Source organism: Misgurnus anguillicaudatus, chromosome 13, assembly GCF_027580225.2.
Source record: "Misgurnus anguillicaudatus chromosome 13, ASM2758022v2, whole genome shotgun sequence".
NCBI lineage: Eukaryota > Metazoa > Chordata > Actinopteri > Cypriniformes > Cobitidae > Misgurnus > Misgurnus anguillicaudatus.
In genome coordinates, this window is record NC_073349.2 from 19,247,554 (window position 1) to 19,268,932 (window position 21,379).

A 21,379-nucleotide genomic window follows, 5' to 3' on the forward strand; every position below is an offset into this window, starting at 1 on the left:
AATACTTGACAGCACAATTGAGTTACAATTATAAAAAACACCATCATTGTGATCATTGTTTGCATTTCATCAGCTCATTTGCATTTTAAAGGGCACACACAAAAACGGCACACTTTTGCTCAGGCCTACAAATTTGCAATTTTAACATGCTATAATAAATTATATGTGGAGTATTTTAAGCTTCACATACACACTCTGGGGGCACTAAAGATTTCTTTTACATCTTAAAAAATCTCATATGACCCCTTTAATGAACGCGTATACATGTTTGTCAAAATTTTTTATTGTAAATGAAGTACTTAAAAACCTGTTGTAAAATTTGTTATAACAATTAAATTTAAAAATACAAACATTTGTGTATGGGCTAAATTACACAAAAACTTTTAAATTTGCTTTTGATATGTTTTCTTTAAATTTGTGTTATGTTTTTTTTTTATAAAGCAATGAAAATATTTTCACTCTACAGATTATGTAATATTTTATATACAAACTCACTACCTGCTTAATTGGAATTAAGACAACTTCAAGGTGCATTTTTTTCATAAATAACTATTTCATCTGTCAATAAATACATTTATCACAACTATGTGTAATTCAACCTAACAGTTCTGGTGTAAAATACTTTGTGAAGTCAGAGATAAATTTCAAAAAAAGAAAAATGTAAAACTACACATTTTGCAGTGCAACTAATAATTATAATAGTCATTATAACCAAAATAAATGCAATTCAAAAGAACACTGAGATTATTCTACAAGTCCATTTATGAAATAATTTCAGTAAAAAGATAAGGATAAGCATATCTTTATTTTATATTTCATCAACCAGTAAAAGTACACACATTTAATCCTGTATTTGACCTCACTTAGCAAGGTTATCTAGCTATTTCCTATTGCACAGTGATTCTGAAACACAGCAGTGATTATGAAAGTTGTTGCCCAATCGAGACTCAAGGCAGCCAAGCATTAAATTTAGCCTGTGCCGCATTTCATTTTCATCTGATCTGGCACAGGGAAGCATAAGCAACAGTAGTATTAGATGCAAAAAAGTGAATTATGCGAATGAATGAAATGTTGTGTCCTAATATGTGTTATAATGTAATAAATGTACAAGTACAATAGCAGTACTATTAAAACCATTACAAAACACATCAGGCAGTCAGTTTAACTGCTAAGCAAACAAAACATTCAACATTATAAGTAGAAAATATAACAATGTAACTGAAACTTCAGCAACTTTCGCATAAATCATTAAAAGAAAACAACTTGGTCTATTTTATGTCAGGAACCCATGCAGTATTGAGAGGAGCATTAAAGACTTTACTGATCAAATTTAAAAGGGTTTTCTGAGACTTCCTGTAACACAATATTAATAACAATATGCTAATCAAAACCTGTTTTATTTTTGCTTTTAAGAATAATGAACTGTCAGTTTACCTGATTGATATCAATTATGTCACTGTATAATTTGTACCATTAAAAAAACACTTGAACCTGTTTCTAAAATAGACCATTTTAATAGTGCAGTTTTTATTAAGTGTTTTTTAAGAAATAAGCATTTCCAAACAATTCTAAACAAAAAAAAAAAAACATTCACATTTGTACAAGAAATATAAATAATTTAAACCGCTTATTTGGCCTTACATAGTAAAAACTAGAACACAAATTTAACAACTTAAATTTAACAAGTTTTCTCCATCGTTTCATCTCTTGATTAGATCTAAGCCTTATATCAAAGCTATGTTGCATCAGGATACAATGCTCCAATCTAATAAAAAGGCACTTTAAGAGTCTGTGCATTTACTACATAGTGTCCATATGAAAAGATCACAAATGAAAGTCATGTGTATATTTGGTTTTGTTCATATAATCTCAGGTCTTATAGAAACTGAAATTAAGATATATTTTTTGAAACCAGACATTAAAAAAAACATACAAAATAAGTGCTGTTTTAAAGCACAACCATTTTGACTGGGTTCTGTTTGGGATGAAGGGTGATCAAATCATTCAAGTGCATCATCATTAGTTCAGAATTACACGTAATAAATAAAAAACCTTCATAATGTAGATGTAAAAGCTGACATTTGTGTGGAGAGAACTTTCGCAGTGTATAAAGACAGAATGCAGAAAACAAAAGTTGGCATTTGCTATTGGGTGAAGTGATTTAAAGCCAGGCTTCGACACACAACAGTGGGTCTTTAGATGATCTAGTGAAGATTCAGAAATGTTCTTGTGTGAAACCTTTTGAGGCATCTTCACCTTCCAGCTAACATTTCTCCTTGGGAACTTCATTGCAATTATTAGATCTGTAAAAGAAAATGATCAAGTAACCGATTTTAAAAATTGACTTTGAATAATTCATTTCATTTACATGCTCGAGGCAGCATGAGGAATCAGGCAAGTTTAGTATTCTGAAAAATAAACAAAACTGTAAAATAGACGCTTTACTTAAAGGGACATTCCATGAAAATCAGACTTTTTCCATGTTTAAGTGCTATAATCGGGTCCCCAGTGCTTCTACCAACCCAGAAAACATGAAAAATAGCAACCCTGTAACTTTGTTTTGGTAAGGCTCTCTCTGCAAGCATGTGAATAAATAGGTCATGCGGATTTCGCTCCCCCCATGACGTAGGTAAGGGCTCCAATTATAATGATACCGCCCCTTCAACTGCGCTATCCAACCATGAACGGCCTCACGAGTGCGATAGACAGAGAGAAAGAATGACTGACAGCACGACGCGTTTGTATTCCATCAAACACAAACAGGAGCCTACAATCTTATAACTTGTAGTTTTAATAATCTTTCTAAAGATTGAATTAACGTTCTAAAGGATTAACGTTACCTTAGTGCAAGAGAGAGAAAGCGAGTGAGCGAACGAACGAGAGAGAGAGAGCAACGCGACGGTTCGCTTTCAAGTAACGCCTGTTTCACACATACTCCGTATGCAGTGCGTTTGCGGTGCGTAATTTTTTACGTAGCCATGTTAATAGGTTAGAGCTTTCACACAGCATACGTATGCGGTCCGTCCTGTCCGTTGCAGATGCGGTGCGGTGCAGCAGTGCTGCCATCGTTTCGGCAGCGAGTCTATTTTTGCTGTATGGCACGCAAGCTGCACGCGCTGATTTAAAGTGATAGCGCATGTTTTGTGGTCAGAATGAACACGGATTTACACAAAAATGCAGTAATTTCACTCTAAATGGATGTAAATAAAGTTTTTTTCTGTAATCCTATTTGTTTAATCCCAGTAAGCAATTAAGTAAGTAACTTACCACGAGTTAAAAAATGATATGTATAACATCTTGTTAAATATTCTACCGTGTTTATTGCATATACATAAAGTATGCTATTAATTTTACCATTGTTTAATTATACTAACATAGTCTTTTAGTTTTTATTTGTAAAACAACAGTAACCAAATTTATATTGTCTTATAACAATATCCATAACCATGGAATTTTTAGTTAAACTAAGGTAATACAAATCATAATCAATCTGACAAAAACCGTTTTGTCAACCGTTAAAATTATGGTTAATTTTTCTAAGGAGAACTATACAAAACTAGATATGCAATTCCCAAGGAATTACCAGTGCATGAAAATGCAAAAAAAGTTGATTGACAGAAATGTTAAAGAAATTTAGTCTAGCAGTTTACCTGGCTGTTGACATGTTTTAGTGTGAAGCTAGCATGATTTAAAAAAGTTACCATGATGAAATATGAAGATAGCATGAGTTAACATGATTTAGCATGAAGCTAGCAGGATTTAGCATGAAGCTAGCATGATTTAGCATGACATTAGTATGATTTACCATGAAGTTAACATGATTTATCATGAAGCTAGCATGATTTAACATGACGTTAGCATAATTTACCATGAAGCTAGCATGAATAATCATGAAGCTAGCATGATTAAGCATGAAGCTAACATGATTTAGCATGAAGCTAACATGATGTTAACATGATTAGCATGACTAGCATTGAAGCTAGCATGATGCTAGCATGATTAGCATGACGCTAGCATGATGCTAACATGATTAGCATGAAGCTACCATGATGCTAGCATGATTAGCATGAAGCTAACATGATGTTAGCATGATTAGCATGATGCTAGCATGATTAGCATGAAGCTAGCATGATTAGCATGAAGCTAGCATGATTAACATGAAGCTAGCATGATTAACATGAAGCTAGCATGATGCTAGCATGATTAGCATGAAGCTAGCATGATGTTAACATGATTAGCATGATGTTAGCATGATGCTAGCATGATAAGCATGAAGCTAGCAGGATGCTAGCATGATTAGCATGAAGCTAGCATGATGTTAGCATGATTAGCATGATGCTAGCATGATTAGCATGAAGCTAGCATGATGCTAGCATGATTAGCATGAAGCTAGCATGATGCTAGCATGATTAGCATGAAGCTAGCATGATGCTAGCATGATTAGCATGAAACTAGCATGATGCTAGCATGATTAGCATGATGCTAGCATGATTAGCATGATGCTAGCATGATTAGCATGAAGCTAGCATGATGCTAGCATGATTAGCATGAAGCTAGCATGATGCTAGCATGATTAGCATGAAGCTAGCATGATGCTAGCATGATTAGCATGAAGCTAGCATGATGCTAGCATGATTAGCATGAAGCTAGCATGATGCTAGCATGATTAGCATGAAGCTAGCATGATGCTAGCATGATTAGCATGAAGCTAGCATGATGTTAACATGATTAGCATGATGGTAGCATGATGCTAGCATTATAAGCATGAAGCTAGCATGATGCTAGCATAATTAGCATGAAGTTAACATGATGCTAGCATGATTAGCATGAAGCTAGCATGATGCTAGCATGATTAGCATGAAGCTAGCATGATGCTAGCATGATTAGCATGAAGCTAGCTTGATGCTAGCATGATTAGCATGAAGCTAACATGATGTTAGCACAAAGCTAGCATGATGCTAGCATGATTAGCACGAAGCTAGCATGATACTAGCATGATTAGCATGAAGCTAGCATGATGCTAGCATGATTAGCATGAAGCTAACATTATGCTAATATGATTAGCATGAAGCTGGCATGATTTAGCATGAAGCTGGCATGATTTAGCATGAAGCTAACAAGATTTAACATTAAGCTAACATGATTTAGCATTAAATTAGCAAGATTTATTATGAAATTAGCATAAAGCTAGCATGAAACTAGCATGAAGCTAGTATGACTTAGCATGAAGCTAGCATGAAGCTAATATGACCCAAAGACCCAACCCCCATGTCTCTATGATGTTCGGATCCAGAGATATAAGGCTTTGTTTATTATGTTGCTAGGCTGCTCATATGTGGTTGCTAGGGGCGTGGCTTAATACCTCAATAAGGATGGTGAGAGACTGATTGGATGTCTGAGTAAAATGAGCCCACCCCCATGACTATGTGACACATTGCTGCAAAGATATCCATTTGTGCATTTTATAAAGGCAGTCTATGGTAAATGTTGCTAGGGTGCCAAAAATGGTTGCTAGGGGCGTGGCTTAATATCTCAAGAAGGATCCTAAGGGACTGATTTGATGCCTGAGTAAAATGAGCCCACCCCCATTTATATATGAATCTGCGTTGCAAAGATATCCCATCTGGTAGGTTTTTATTTACTTCTATGGGCATGATTCCTGCACCATTATAATTCTATGGGGAAATTTGGGGGCCTCTTACACCCCAGGGGTACAACTTACACCCCATTGTGAGGTATGTTCTTACAGAGCCTGCGAGCCTCTTCAAATGTGGCAAGTCACAAGTTTCTGTGAAATTCTAGGTCTGAGCTACGAATCGTCAAAGTTTGTCTCCATGTTAAGTCAATAGGATTTTTCGGCTGCTTTTTCGCCCCTGGGGCGAAGACCGTACCTCCGATCGCTTATAAAAGTCATAGCACAGTATTCCCGAATAGTCCGCACGTTTGAGAGTTTGAATGAAGTTTCTAAGTTAAACGGTTCGAGCCGTATTAATTGCGGAAATTTGGTTGGAAGAATAATAATAATAACTAGATAGAAAAGTTTGAAGACAAACTTTATGTTGGCTTGACAAAACCTGGCCTGAACGTTTAAAAAAGTTTTGGAGAAACTTAAAACAAGTTTAGTTTAGTAGTCTAACTTTCCGTAAACATGATTTAACAAAAACTTAGCATGTTAACATGATTTAGCACTAAGTTAACATGATGTTAACATGAATAAGCATGAGTAAACATGATGCTAACATGAATTAGCATGAAGCTAGCATGATGCTAACATGAATTAGCATGAAGCTAGCATGATGCTAACATGAATTAGCATGAAGCTAGCATGATGCTAACATGAATTAGCATGAAGCTAGCGTGATGCTAACATGAATTAGCATGAAGCTAGCGTGATGCTAACATGAATTAGCATGAAGCTAGCATGATGCTAACATGAATTAGCATGAAGCTAGCATGATGCTAACATGAATTAGCATGAAGCTAGCATGATGCTAACATGAATTAGCATGATGCTAACATGAATTAGCATGAAGCTAGCATGATGCTAACATGAATTAGCATGAAGCTAGCATGATGCTAACATGAATTAGCATGAAGCTAGCATGATGCTAACATGAATTAGCATGAAGCTAGCATGATGCTAACATGAATTAGCATGAAGCTAGCATGATGCTAACATGAATTAGCATGAAGTTAGCATGATGCTAACATGAATTAGCATGAAGCTAGCATGATGTTAACATGAATTAGCATGAAGCTAGCATGATGCTAACATGAATTAGCATGAAGCTAGCATGATGCTAAAATGTATTAGCATGAAGCTAGAATGATGCTTACATGAATTAGCATGAAGCTAACATGATGCTAACATGAATTAGCATGAAGCTAGCATGATGCTAACATGAATTAGCATGATGCTAACATGAATTAGCATGAAGCTAACATGATGCTAACATGAATTAGCATGAAGCTAGCATGATGCTAACATGAATTAGCATGAAGCTAGCATGATGCTAACATGAATTAGCATGAAGCTAGCATGATGCTAACATGAATTAGCATGAAGCTAGCATGATGTTAACATGAATTAGCATGAAGCTAGCATGATGCTAACATGAATTAGCATGAAGCTAGCATGATGCTAAAATGTATTAGCATGAAGCTAGAATGATGCTAACATGAATTAGCACGAAGCTAGCATGATGCTAATATGAATTAGCATGAAGCTAGCATGATGCTAACATGATTTAGCATGAAGTTAGCAAGATTTATTATGAAATTAGCATAAAGCTAGCAAGAAACTAGCATGAAGCTAGTATGACTTAGCATGAAGCTAGCATAAGGCTAACATGACCAAAAGACCCAACGACCATGTCTCTATGATTTTCGGATCCAGAGATATAAGGCTTTGTTTATTATGTTGCTAGGGTGCTCGTATTTGGTTGCTAGGGGCGTGGCTTAATACCTCAATAAGAATCCTCAGAGACTGATTGGATGCCTGAGTAAAATGAGCCCACCCCCATATCTCTATGACACTCTAAAGTGAAGATATTCAATCTGGGACGCTTTTATTCCCTTATATGGGCATGTTTCCTGCCCCATTATAAGTCAATGGGGAAATTTGGGTGCCTCTTACACCCCAGGGGTGAAACTTACACCCCAATGTGATGTATGTTCTTACAGAGCCTGCCAGCCTCTTCAACTGTGATAACCCACAAGTTTCTACAAATTTCTCGCTTGCAGCTATGACCCGTCAAAGTTTGTCGCAATGTTAAGTCAATGGAAAATTTGGGGTCTTTGAGCGCCCCGTTTAGGAAATCGGTAGGTCCCATCAGTTAGAAAAGTCATAGCAACAATCTACGTACCAGTCTTAAAAGTTTTGTAAAGTTTTGTGGGTGTAGCTTGAAAGCTCTAGGAGGAGTTACTGTGAGAAAAAGTTTGTACCAGAAGAATAATAATAACTAGATAGGTACATTTCCTGAAGAAAATGTGAGTGGTGCTTGCCGTGGCAAAATTCTGGGGACCATATATGATTATACTCCAAGCCAAAAGTAAAACGATCCAACTCCCGTGTCTCTACGATGTTCTGATGCGGAGATATAAGGCTGTGTTTATCTGGTTGCTAGGGTACTGTATTTGGTTGCTAGGGAAAAAATTGGCATCCACAAGTGATAACCCTCCGAGTCACGAGTCAAACAGTCCAACCCCCGTGTCTCTACGATGTTCTGAAGCGGAGATATAAGGCTTTGTTTACTCTGTTGCTAGGGTACTGTATTTGGTTGCTAGGGAAAAAATTGCCATCCACTAGTGATTACCCTCCGAGTCACCAGATAAACGGTCCAACCCCCGTGTCTCTACGATGTTCTGATGCGGAGATATAAGGCTTTGTTTACTCTGTTGCTAGGGTACTGTATTTGGTTGCTAGGGAAAAAATTGGCATCCCATAATGATTACACTCCGAGTCACGAGTCAAACGGTCCAACCCCCGTGTCTCTACGATGTTCTGATGCGGAGATATAAGGCTTTGTTTACTCTGTTGCTAGGGTACTGTATTTGGTTGCTAGGGAAAAAATTGGCATCCCATAATGATTACACACTGAGTCACTAGTCAAACGGTCCAACCCCCGTGTCTCTACGATGTTCTGATGAGGAGATATAAGGCTTTGTTTACTCTGTTGCTAGGGTACTGTATTTGGTTGCTAGGGAAAAAATTGCCATCCCATAATGATTACACACTGAGTCACTAGTCAAACGGTCCAACCCCCGTGTCTCTACGATGTTCTGATGCAAAGATATAAGGCTTTGTTTACTCTGTTGCTAGGGTACTGTATTTGGTTGCTAGGGAAAAAATTGGCATCCCATAATGATTACACACTGAGTCACTAGTCAAACGGTCCAACCCCCGTGTCTCTACGATGTTCTGATGCAGAGATATAAGGCTTTGTTTACTCTGTTGCTAGGGTACTGTATTTGGTTGCTAGGGAAAAAATTGGCATCCCATAATGATTACACTCCGAGTCACAAGTCAAACGGTCCAACCCCCGTGTCTCTACGATGTTCTGATGCGGAGATATAAGGCTTTGTTTACTCTGTTGCTAGGGTACTGCATTTGGTTGCTAGGGAAAAAATTGGCATCCCATAATGATTACACTCTGAGTCACGAGTCAAACGGTCCAACCCCCGTGTCTCTATGATGTTCTGATGCAGAGATATAACTGTTTGAATTTTATGTTGCTAGGGTGCTCAAAAGTGGTTGCTAGGGGCGTGGCTTAAAAGCTTTGGGAATATCCTGATAGACTGATTGGATGTCTGAGTAAAATGAGCCCACCCCCTTGTCTTTACGACATTGTAAAGCAAAGATATCCCATCTGGAACTTTTTTATTCCCTTATATGGGCAAGTTTCCTGCCCCATTATAAGTCAATGGGATAATTCGGGTGCCTCTTACACCCCAGGGGTACAACTTACACCCCATTGTGATCCATGTTCTTACAGAGTCTACCACCCTCTTCAAATAATGTAACCCACATGTTTTTACAAAATCCTCGCTCGTACCTATGACCCGTCAAAGTTTTTGCAATGTTAAGTCTATGGGATTTTCCCCCATTGACTTTTCATTGGGGCACTTTTGGGCGCCTCTTACACCCCAGGGGTACAAGTTACACCCCAATGTGATGTATGTTTTTACAGAGTTTACCACCCTCTTCAAATGTTGTAACCCACATGTTTCTACAAAATCCTCGAGCGGAGCTATGACTCGTCAAAGTTGGGCGCAATGTTAAGTCAATGGGATTTTTCGGGTGGTTTTTCGCCCCCCTTTTGGAAATCCTGCACCCGATCGCTTATAAAAGTCATAGCACACCTCTCCTCAATAAGCCGGTCGATTTGAGCCCACTTTCATGGGTCTACGACAAACCGTGCGGGACGAGTTAGGTGCCGAAAAAACGTGCAGATGTAAGAATAAAATATAATAATAATATCCCTGAGGAATAGTAATAGTGATGCCTTGCATAAATGCAAGCACCACTAATAATAATAATAATAATAATAATAAGCTTAGATCGAAGAACAGTATGTTGGCTTTGTCAAGCCAACATAATAATAATAATAATAACTAGAAATGCAATTCCCAAGGAATTACCAGTGCATGAAAATGCAAAAAAGTTGATTGACAGAAATGTAAAAGAAATTTAGTCTAGTAGTTTACCTGGCTGTTGACATGTTTTAGTGTGAAGCTAGCATGATTTAAAAAAGTTATCATGATAAAATATGAAGCTAGCATGAGTTAACATGATTTAGCATGAAGCTAGCATAATTTAGCATGAAGCTAGCATGATTTAACATGAAGCTAGCATGATTTAACATGACGTTAACATGATTTAGCATGAAGGTAACATGATTTATCATGAAGCTAGCATGATTTGCCATGAAGCTAGCATGATTTAACATTTTAACATGAAGCTAACATGATTTAACATTAAGCTAGCATGATTTAGCATGAAATAAGCACGATTAAACATGAAGCTAGCATGATTTAACATGATGTTAACATGATTTAACATGATTAAGCATGATTTAGCATGAAGTTAGCATGATTTACCATGAAGCTAACATGATTTAGCATGAAGCTAGCATGATTTAGCATGATGTTAGCATGATTTAGCATGAAGTTAGCATGATTTAGCATGAAGCTAGCATGATGTTAGCATGGTTTAGCATGAAGCTAGCATGATTTAGCATGAAGTTAGTAAGATTTAGCATGAAGTTAACATGATATTAGCATGATTAGCATGAAGCTAGCATGATGTTAGCATGATTAACATGATGTTAGCATGATGCTAGCATGATTAGCATGAAGCTAGCATGATTAGCATGAAGCTAGCATGATTAGCATGAAGCTAGCATGATGTAAGCATGATTAGCATGAAGCTAACATGATGTTAGCATGATTAGCATGAAGCTAGCATGATTGACATGAAGCTAACATGATGCTAGCATGATTGGCATGAAGCTAGAATGATGCTAGCATGATTAGCATGAAGCTAGCATGATGCTAGCATGATTAGCATGAAGCTAGCATGATGCGAGCATGATTAGCATGATGCTAGCATGATTAGCATGAAGCTAGCATGATGCTAGCATGATTAGCATGAAGCTAGCATGATGCTAGCATGATTAGCATGAAGCTAGCATGATGCTAGCATGATTAGCATGAAGCTAGCATGATGCTAGCATGATAAGCATGAAGCTAGCATGATTAGCATGAAGCTAGCATGATGCTAGCATGATTAGCATGAAGCTAGCATGAAGCTGGCATGATTAGCATGAAGCTAGCATGATGCTAGCATGATTAGCATGAAGCTAGCATGATGCTAGCATGATTAACATGAAGCTAGCATGATGCTAACATGATTAGCATGAAGCTAGCATGATGTTAGCATGATTAGCATGAAGCAAGCATGATGTTAGTATGATTAGCATGAAGCTAGCATAATTTGCATACAGGTAGCATGATGCTAGCATGATTAACATGATGTTAGCATGATTAGCATGAAGCTAGCATGATTAGCATGAAGCTAGCATGATGTTAGTATGATTAGCATGATGCTAGCATGATTACCATGAAGTTAGCATGAATTTAGCATGAAATTAGCATGATCCTAGCATGATGCTAGCATGATTAGCATGAAGCTAGCATGATTTAGCGTGAAGCTAACAAGATTTAACATGAAGCTAGCATGATTTAGCATTAAGTTAGCTAGATTTATTATGAAATTAGCATAAAGCTAGCATGAAACTAGCACAAAGCTAGTATGACTTAGCATGAAGCTAGCATGAAGCTAATATGACCCAAAGACCCAACCCCCATGTCTCTATGATGTTCGGATCCAGAGATATAAGGCTTTGTTTATTATGTTGCTAGGCTGCTCATATTTGGTTGCTAGGGGCGTGGCTTAATACCTCAATAAAGATGGTGAGAGACTGATTGGTTGCCTGAGTAAAATGAGCCCACCCCCATGTCTCTGTGACACTGTGCTGCAAAGATATCCATCTGGGCATTTTATAATGGCAGTCTATGGGAAATGTTGCTAGGGTGCCCAAAATGGTTGCTAGGGGCGTGGCTTAATAGCTCAATAAGGATCCTAAGGGACTGATTGGATGCCTGAGTAAAATGAGCCCACCCTCATGTCTCTATGACACTGCGCTGCAAAGATATCCCATCTGGGACGTTTTTATTTCCTTATATGGGCATGATTCCTGCCCCATTATAAGTCTATGGGGAAATTTGGGGGCCTCTTACACCCCAGGGGTACAACTTACACCCCATTGTGAGGTATGTTCTTACAGAGCCTGCCAGCCTCTTCAAATGTGGCAAGTCACAAGTTTCTGTGAGATCCTAGGTCTGAGCTACGACTCGTCAAAGTTTGTCTCCATGTTAAGTCTATGGGTTTTTTCGGCTGCTTTTTCGCCCCTGGGGCGAAGACCGTACCCCCGACCGCTTATAAAAGTCATAGCACACTATTCCCGAATAGTCCGCACGTTTGAGAGTTGGAATGAAGTTTCTAAGTTAAGCGGTTCGAGCCGTATTAATTGCGGAAATTTGGTTGGAATAATAATAATAATAATAATAATAACTAGATAGGTACATTTCCTGAAGAAAATGTGAAGTGGTGCTTGCCGTGGCAAATTTCTGGGGACAGTATATGATTATACTTCCAGTTACAAGTAAAACGATCCAAACCCCGTGTCTCTACGATGTTCTGATGCGCAGATATAAGGCTTTTTTTATTCGGTTGCTAGGGTACTGTATTTGGTTGCTAGGGAAAAATTTGACATCCAATAGTGATTACACTCCGGGTCACAAGTCAAACGGTCCAACCCCCATGTCTCTACGATGTTCTGATGCGGAGATATAAGGCTTTGCTTATTCGGTTGCTAGGGTAGTGTATTTGGTTGCTAGGGAGGAAATTGCCATCCACTAGTGATTACACTCCGAGTCACAAGTCAAATGGTCAAACCCCCATGTCTCTACGATGTTCTGAAGGGGAGATATAAGGGCTTTGTTTATTTGGTTGCTAGGGTACAGTATTTGGTTGCTAGGGAAAATTTTACATCTCCAATAGTGATTACACTCCGGGTCACGAGTCAAACGGTCCAACCCCCATGTCTCTACGATGTTCTGATGCGGAGATATAAGGCTTTGTTTACTCTGTTGCTAGGGTACTGTATTTGGTTGCTAGTGAAAAAAATGGCATCCCATAATGATTACACTCTGATTCACGAGTCAAACGGTCCAACCCCTGTGTCTCTACGATGTTCTGATGCGGAGATATAAGGCTTTGTTTACTCTGTTGCTAGGGTACTGTATTTGGTTGCTAGGGAAAAAATTGGCATCCCATACTGATTACACTCTGAGTCACGAGTCAAACGGTCCAACCCCCGTGTCTCTACGATGTTCTGATGCGGAGATATAAGGCTTTGTTTACTCTGTTGCTAGGGTACTGTATTTGGTTGCTAGGGAAAAAATGGGCATCCCATAATGATTACACTCTGAGTCACGAGTCAAACGGTCCAACCCCCGTGTCTCTACGATGTTCTGATGCAGAGATATAAGGCTTTGTTTACTCTGTTGCTAGGGTACTGTATTTGGTTGCTAGGGAAAAAATGGGCATCCCATAATGATTACACTCTGAGTCACGAGTCAAACGGTCCAACCCCCGTGTCTTTACGATGTTCTGATGCGGAGATATAAGGCTTTGTTTACTCTGTTGCTAGGGTACTGTATTTGGTTGCTAGGGAAAAAATTGGCATCCCATAATGATTACACTCTGAGTCACGAGTCAAACGGTCCAACCCCCGTGTCTTTACGATGTTCTGATGCAGAGATATAAGGCTTTGTTTACTCTGTTGCTAGGGTACTGTATTTGGTTGCTAGGGAAAAAAATTGGCATCCCATAATGATTACACTCTGAGTCACGAGTCAAACGGTCCAACCCGCGTGTCTCTACGATGTTCGGATGCCGAGATATAACTGTTTGAATTTTATGTTGCTAGGGTGCTCAAAAATGGTTGCTAGGGGCGTGGCTTAATACCTATGTAAGGATCCTGAGAGACTGATTGGATGCCTGAGTAAAATGAGCCCACCCCCATGTCTCTATGACACTGTGGTGCAAAGATATCCATCTGGGCATTTTATAATGGCAGTCTATGGGAGATGTTGCTAGGGTGCCCAAAATTGTTGCTAGGGGCGTGGCTTAATAGCTCTGAAATGATCCTGAGGGACTGATTGGATGCCCGAGTGAAATGAGCCCACCCACTTATCTCTACGACACTGTAAAGCAAAGATATCCCATCTGGAACTGTTTTACTCCCTTATAAGGGCATGTTTCCTGCCCCATTATAAGTCAATGGGAATTTTCGGGTGCCTCTTACACCCCAGGGGTACAACTTACACCCCAATGTCATGTATGTTCTTACATAGCCTACCACCCTCTTCAAATTTAGTAACCCACATGTCTCTACAAAATCCTCACTCGTACCTATGACCAGTCAAAGTTTTTGCAATGTTAAGTCTATGGGATTTTGCCCCATTGACTTTTCATTGGGCATTTTTGGGCACCTCTTACACCCCAGGGGTACAACTTACACCCCATTGTGATCCATGTTCTTACAGAGCCTACCACCCTCTTCAAATGTTGTAACCCACATGTTTCTATAAAATCCTCGAGCGGAGCTATGACTCGTCAAAGTTTGGCGCAATGTTAAGTCAATGGGATTTTTCGGGTGGTTTTTCGCCCCCCTTTCAGAAATCCTGCACCCGATCCCTTATAAAAGTCATAGCACACCTCTCCTCAATAATCCGGTCGATTTGAGCCCTCTCTCGTGGGACTACGTCAAACCGTGCGGGACGAGTTACGCGCCGAAAAAGTGTCCAGAAAAAGAAGAATAATTATAAATAACTAGATAGGTACATTTCCTGAAGAAAATGTGAAGTGGTGCTTGCCGTGGCAAATTTCGGGGGACAGTATATGATTATACTTCCAGTCACGAGTAAAACGATCCAAACCCCGTGTCTCTACGATGTTCTGATGACCAGATATAAGGCTTTGTTTATTCAGTTGCTAGGGTGCTGTATTTGGTTGCTATGGAAAATTTGACATCCAAAAGTGATTACACTCTGGGTCACGAGTCAAACGGTCCAACCCCCATGTCTCTACGATGTTCTGATGCTGAGATATAAGGCTTTGTTTATTCGGTTGCTAGGGTAGTGTATTTGGTTGCTAGGGAGAAAATTGCCATCCACTAGTGATTACACTCCGAGTCACAAGTCTAATGGTCCAACCCCCATGTCTCTACGATGTTCTGATGGGGAGATATAAGGCTTTGTTTATTTGGTTGCTAGGGTACTGTATTTGGTTGCTAGGGAAAAATTTGACATCCAATAGTGATTACACTCTGATTCACGAGTCAAACGGTCCAACCCCCGTGTCTCTACGATGTTCTGATGCAGAGATATAAGGCTTTGTTTACTCTGTTGCTAGGGTACTGTATTTGGTTGCTAGGGAAAAAAATGGCATCCCATAATGATTACACGCCGAGTCACGAGTCAAACGGTCCAACCCCCATGTCTCTACGATGTTCTGATGCGGAGATATAAGGCTTTGTTTACTCTGTTGCTAGGGTACTGTATTTGGTTGCTAGGGAAAAAAATTGGCATCCCATAATGATTACACTCTGAGTCACGAGTCAAACGGTCCAACCCCCGTGTCTCTACGATGTTCTGATGCGGAGATATAAGGCTCTGTTTACTCTGTTGCTAGGGTACTGTATTTGGTTGCTAGGGAAAAATTGGCATCCCATAATGATTACACGCCAAGTCACGAGTCAAACGGTCCAACCCCCGTGTCTCTACGATGTTAGGGTGCGGAGATATAAGGCTTTGTTTACTCTGTTGCTCGGGTACTGTATTTGGTTGCTAGGGAAAAAATGGCATCCCATAATGATAACACTCCGAGTCACGAGTCAAACGGTCCAACCCCCGTGTCTCTACGATGTTCTGATGCGGAGATATAAGGCTTTGTTTACTCTGTTGCTAGGGTACTGTATTTGGTTGCTAGGGAAAAAATTGGCATCCCATAATGATTACACTCCGAGTCACGAGTCAAACGGTCCAACCCCCGTGTCTCTACGATGTTCTGATGTGGAGATATAAGGCTGTGTTTATACTGTTGCTAGGGTACTGTATTTGGTTGCTAGAGAAAAAAATAGCATCCCATAATGATTACACTCTGAGTCACGAGTCAAACGGTCCAACCCCCGTGTCTCTACGATGTTCTGGTGCGGAGATATAAGCCTTTGTTTACTCTGTTGCTAGGGTACTGTATTTGGTTGCTAGGGAAAAAATTGGCATCCCATAATGATTACACTCCGAGTCACGAGTCAAACGGTCCAACCCCCGTGTCTCTACGATGTTCTGATGCGGAGATATAAGGCTTTGTTTACTCTGTTGCTAGGGTACTGTATTTGGTTGCTAGGGAAAAAATTGGCATCCCATAATGATTACACTCTGAGTCACTAGTCAAACGGTCCAACCCCCGTGTCTCTACGATGTTCTGATGCGGAGATATAAGGCTTTATTTACTCTGTTGCTAGGGTACTGTATTTGGTTGCTAGGGAAAAAAATGACATCCCATAATGATTACACGCCGAGTCATGAGTCAAACGGTCCAACCCCCGTGTCTCTACGATCTTCTGATGCGGAGATATAACTGTTTGAATTTTATGTTGCTAGGGTGCTCAAAAGTGGTTGCTAGGGGCGTGGCTTAATACCTATGTAAGGATCCTGAGAGACTGATTGGATGCCTGAGTAAAATGAGCCCACCCCCATGTCTCTATGACAGTGTGATGCAAAGATATCCATCTGGGCATTTTATAATGGCAGTCAATGGGAGATGTTGCTAGGGTGCCCAAAATTGTTGCTAGGGGCGTGGCTTAATAGCTCTGGGATGATCCTGAGAGACTGATTGGATGCCCGAGTGAAATGAGCCCACCCACTTATCTCTACGACACTGTAAAGCAAAGATATCCCATCTGGAACTGTTTTATTCCCTTATATGGGCATGTTTCCTGCCCCATTATAAGTCAATGGGCAATTTCGGGTGCCTCTTACACCCCAGGGGTACAACTTACACCCCATTGTGATGTATGTTCTTACAGAGTCTACCACCCTCTTCAAATGTTGTAACCCACGTGTTTCTACAAAATCCTCGAGTGGAGCTATGACTGGTCAAAGTTGGGCGCAATGTTAAGTCAATGGGATTTTTCGGGTGGTTTTTCGCCCCCCTTTCGAAAATCCTGCACCCGATCCCTTAAAAAAGATATAGCACACCATTCCTCAATAAACCGGTCAATTTGGGCCCTCTTTTATGGGTCTACGACAAACCGTGTGGGACGAGTTACGCGCCGAAATTTGTGCGACATAAGAATAAAGATATAAAAATAATAATAATATCCCTGAGGAATAGTAATAGTGATGCCTTGCATAAATGCAAGCACCACTAATAAGTATGACGAATAGTAATAGTGATGCCTTGCATAAATGCAAGCACCACTAATAATAATAATAAAAAGCCCAGTAACAACAGTACAGCGCATTTTCAATGCACTGTAATAAAAAGCCCAGTAACAACAGTACAGCGCATTTTCAATGCACTGTAATGATCTGTTTGATAGACGGGGAAGCGCACCTGTCAATCAGCGCTATTATAACAGAGCGAGGCGAGAGACGAACGTGCTCAGTAATATGGAATAATGTGTTGATTGTAAGAATACATTTGCTTTAAATATAATGTTTGTCATACAACGTTTTGGAAGATAATAATGATTTTTTTCAATTGTTATTGAGCTTATTTAGACGTGTTGCAGTTATAACAGCGTGTTTTACCTCAAAGTTTGTTTCAGTAATATTGCTGTTTTTCCGGTAATAATAATACAATTTGCATGTCAATCTTGCTTCCTTGTCTGTTTATTCATGTCATTATGCTGTTATTTTAATTATTTGAGAATATTTCTTGTCATATGAGCTTCATTGCCGTTATATAAATACTCTCGTCTATGCAAATATATAAATAGTATAGGAAATGTAGCCTATAATGTAACCATGCCTGTCACCTATATTTTCTCTTCAAAAGTTATAATGCTAATTTATATTTATGATATATGTGGAGATAAATAGACCTTTCATGTGTCCTGACCATTACATTAGAGATTTTTAAATATCCTAGTCTATCAAATAATATCTAAAGTATATTGTTTTGTGAAGAAAAAAAAACACAGCAGGCTATTATATAGTTTATTGATGAGGCGCTTTTCAACAGAAAGTGATTATTTGATACGCAGAAGCAGCGGTTAGCAACGCACTGCAAACGGAGTATGTGTGAAAGCACAACGGATGCTTGACGGACCGCACCGCATACGTACTGCAACACGCACCGCAAACGCACTGCACACGGAGTATGCGTGAAGCAGGCGTAAGTTATGTTGTTTAATATGTTTCTCTGAAGTTTATATAAATGAACACGAGAATTAATGCACTGCACGAGACAGAGTGAGTGAACAACGCGTATTCACAATCATACACAATAAGTAAATATGTTGTTTAATGTTTCTCTGAAGTTTCAAATGAATGAGGAGTTACAAAATAGATGAGAGACTGACAGAAACGCGAATGTGTTCAATATGTGTGCACAATAAACTTAAACATGTAATTTGATCTGTTTCTCTAAAGTTTAAGCATTAAACGTGTTGTTTTATTACAGATCATTTAAATGTGCTTGTGTAGTCTGGTCAAAAAGCAAACTTCTGAGTGTTTGTGGACGTGTATTTTATTGTAACATGCTGAAACTCATTATGCCTGTTTAAAACAAGGGCAACATGAGACCTTAAGTCTTTATTTTTATTCCACAATGTACCCCATCTACTGATAAACATGTATTTAGTATGCATAAAACAGATAATTGACTTTTTAAACTTGTTCATATTTATAATGCTTAACATCGCTCACAAACTTCTTTCGTGAGAGAATCTCCCTCGATGTTCTGTCAGCTCTACAGCGGGAGCGCTTGAGACTCCGCCCACCTGAGCAGCTCGTTTGGATTTAAAGGGATACACACAAAAACGGTGCATTTTTGCTCAGCCCCATAAATTGCCTATTTTAACATGCCACAATAAATTACCTATATGGTATTTTGAGCTAAAACTTCACATATGTACTCTGGGGACATCAAAGATTTATTTAATATCTTAAAAACATCTTCTGGAATGTCCCCTTTAAAGGGACACTCCACTTCTTCTGAAAATATGCTCATTTTCCAGCTTCACTAGAGTTCAACATTCTTACCGTTTTGGAATCCATTCAGCTGATTTCCGAGTCTGGTGCTAGCAATTTTAGCATAGCTTAGCATAATCCATTGAATCTGATTAGACCATTAGCATCGCGCAAAAAAATAATCAAAGTTTCAATTTTTTTATATAAAACTTGACTCTTCTGTAGTTACATTGTGTACAAAAACCGACAAAAACGAAAAGTTGTAATTTTCTAGTCCGACATGGCTAGGAACTATACTCTCATTCTGGCATAATAATCAAGGACTTAACATGGCTGCAGCAGGCGTAGTGATATTACGCACTGCCTTAAAATAGTCCCCTTGATTATTTTCAATAGCAGTGGACTATTTTCGGGCACTACTTAATATCACTATGCCTGCTGTAGTGTACATGTGCATGCATTAGGTCAAACCCATTTATATCTTTTTCTGCATTTGTGGCAGACTTTATTTGCCAAATTCCATACAAATGCTCTCTGTGGCAGTAATACCTGTGTGTGTTTGTGTGAGCAAGTGTTTTTTGCATTGCATTTGTGCACAAGTACCAGGCCTTCATTTCTGTGTCAAAATTTTCAGATTTATGCTGGATCTATTGATTTTTTTTTTGACAAATGGAAAAAAATTCAAATTTTTTGCATTTCCCATTCACTTTCAGTTGGTGTCATATTGACCCCAAGGGACAGATTAATAAAAAAATGTTTACATACCTTTAGAACAACTGAATCAGGACCAGTTTTTGGTGTATGTAAAGATAGATTATTTAGGAAAAGTCACATAGTTTTATATCTCTGAGATGAAGGGAACCTTTTTTTTAACTAATGAAATGTCGTTTGGGGTCATATAGACCCCAAGGACCGTTTGAGGGTTAATAACAAATCATGAAGAAAGTTGCATAGTTGCCCATTTCTTACCATACAAGTAAGGGAAGTAAGGATGTTACAAATCTTCCTCTCCACTTCCAGTCGGCACCTTTTCACGTTTTGAGCTGCAACCCAGAATTTCGGTGATGGTCAAAATGTGCGTGACTAAATATCTTGATATGCTTAACCTCAGCCCAACTACGCACTCGCAAAACCTCCACAGACCAACACAGAAAAGCCTCCACCACCAAAACAAAGCAGCACACAGTTTTGAATATAGTCTATTAACATACGTGATTGCAAAAATTCATAAATGTCCAAAAGACATTGACACGGGAACTTCACACTTATCTATGTGGCAGAGTTCAGCCAGTGTTTGTATTTTGGCCCATGAAGCATCCACACTAACTTTAATTTTATAACATTAATGACTAATATTAAATACATACACGTGACAATATAGTATTTAGTACTGCATTTATTTAAATCTTTCACGTCAGATTTTTGTTTTGCTAATCGCCTGTACTTAAATAGGAATTGTATAGTAGTAATATTTGTCATCTAAATTAAGTAGCTGTAAATAATAAAGGGATCTACATTTCGCATAGAAATTTTACCCAAACCTTCCACCTCAACCTTTAAAAAGGAAAACACCACCGTTTTTCCATATTTTACTATGTTCTTACCTCAACTTAGATGAATTAATACATACCTAGCTTTTTTCAATGTGTGCATTTTTAATTTTTGTACAGCACTTCGTGAATGTGTTAGCATTTAGCCTAGCCCCATTCACTCCTATGGCTCCAAACAAAAGTTTTATTTTGTGCCAACCATACTTACTCGTGTAACTACTCATGTAACAGTCTTTAAATAGGGAAAACATTGAAGTGTTTGGTGGCTTCTAAATTCATCCTTGTTTGGAGCCATAGGATTGAATGGGGCCAGGCTAAATACCAACACATTCACGAGGCACCGTATAACGATTAAAAGTCCACACATTGAAAAAAAATAGGTATGTATTAATTTGTCTAAGTTGAGGTAAAAACATAGTAAAATATAGAAAAACGGTGGTGTTTTCCTTTTACATACAACGGTAACACTTTAGTATAGGGACCAATTCTCACTTTTAACTAGT

The 21,379-nt window shown here is 38.7% G+C and overlaps 1 long non-coding RNA gene across 1 annotated transcript; it reads right to left on the minus strand.

The window, feature by feature from the left end:
• Window positions 1–1,616: 1,616 nt before the first annotated feature.
• LOC141369299 (uncharacterized) lies at window positions 1,617–21,211 on the minus strand. The gene is made up of 2 exons (XR_012372920.1): window positions 20,296–21,211; window positions 1,617–2,303 (listed from the first exon to the last, which is right to left on the minus strand). It is a non-coding gene; the product is annotated as an uncharacterized lncRNA (long non-coding RNA).
• Between the last annotated feature and the right edge of the window lie 168 nt (window positions 21,212–21,379).